This window comes from Octodon degus, unplaced genomic scaffold (genome assembly GCF_000260255.1).
Source record: "Octodon degus isolate 3935 unplaced genomic scaffold, OctDeg1.0 scaffold00366, whole genome shotgun sequence".
NCBI classification, from domain to species: Eukaryota; Metazoa; Chordata; class Mammalia; order Rodentia; family Octodontidae; genus Octodon; species Octodon degus.
In genome coordinates, this window is record NW_004524942.1 from 355,113 (window position 1) to 356,502 (window position 1,390).

Sequence of the window (1,390 nt, forward strand, 5' to 3'; positions counted from 1 at the left end):
TTATATAACATATAATTTTACTTACTATGCTTCAGCAGTAGTTGTCAATACAAGTTTTATTTAGTAGAGCAGATATAGGATATTCAGTATATGATTTATAGGCCGGTGAGATAGTTCAGTGGACTAAGTGTCTGTGTAGGCCAAGTGTAGGAAGCAGGGTGTGATCCCTGGCACCACATGCCATGCCAGTCCCAACCCCAGGTGCACTGAGCCAGAGACCAGGGTGGTGGGGCACACCTGTTGTTCCAGCACTGAGGAGCCTGATAGGAGGATTAGCATGAGACCAAGCTGCATAGTGAGACTCTGTACCAAATACATTAAAAAAAAAAAGATTTATAAAATAAGCAAAAAGTCATAACTTTATTTACCCTTAGATTGATTCTTTTAAGATGCAGTTAACAGAATTGTAGAGAGTGTCTCCCTTTCATACCATTGGCACCAGCGCTCTTCAGTCTTCCTGAGGACCTCACCTGTGACCTGGAATGTCACAGTGGAACAGTGTTTGTGTGTGGCACAAAGCTTTGACTTGTTGTTCTAGAAGTAATTGTGGTTATATTTGACTTTTTCCACTAGGCAATGATTCCCTAGTAATCTCTCTTATAACACTCTATCCTCTTTCTTTTAACAGCAAGTGATGTTCTGAATATTCATTCTTAAATATTTATCTCCTTGCATGATTTTTTTAACCACATACCTTACATTTTCACTATTTTCTTCCTCATCTAATCTGACAAACATTATCAAATTTTCTCACTAATTTATATTAGTCTACTTTATATTCCATAATTTCTTTAGTCAATGAAATATTTCTGTACATTAAGGATTATTTTGTGAGAATTTTTCCTATTCTAAAAAAATCTTTCAATTAGTCTTTAATGCTCTCTTTTATATTTTTAAAGAGTGAGATATTATAAATGTGGTTGCATTGAATTTTCCTCTAAAAACTTTTGATCAAGAGCTTCTATTTTCATGTCTTATTTTCTGATCAGTAATTTCAGAAAAGGCATTCCTTTATTATCAAATGATTCATGGAATGACATGTTGCCACAGCATAAATACCCTGACATCATTAATTACAGAGGAATATCTCCTATCCAAGTGCTAGTACAATCCTTCATTATGCTTTAAATAATGCATAAGCATAAGGTCAACTTGAGCTACCAAGCAAAAGTGGGGGCAGAACAGAGGCAACCTGGCATTGAGTGGGATGCCAAGGTCATGCTTAGATGGAGAGATGTAACCTAAGAAACCTGTGAATATGAAGTTAATCAAAAGGCTCTATTCAAAGTTGAAGACAGAGGGCCAGGCAAACAGCTCAGTGGATTAAAGCACCTGCAAGCAGTTGCAGTTTGATTCCCCAGGCCTGCCATGCCAGCCCCACTCCTGGGGC

At 37.3% G+C, this 1,390-nt stretch overlaps 1 protein-coding gene across 1 annotated transcript in view; it reads right to left on the minus strand.

The window, feature by feature from the left end:
* The window catches only part of LOC101592810 (testican-3-like), a gene marked incomplete at its 3' end in the record, with an annotated part of 365,719 nt that overhangs the window by 328,030 nt on the left and 36,299 nt on the right, over positions 1–1,390 (minus strand). The window lies entirely within an intron of this gene.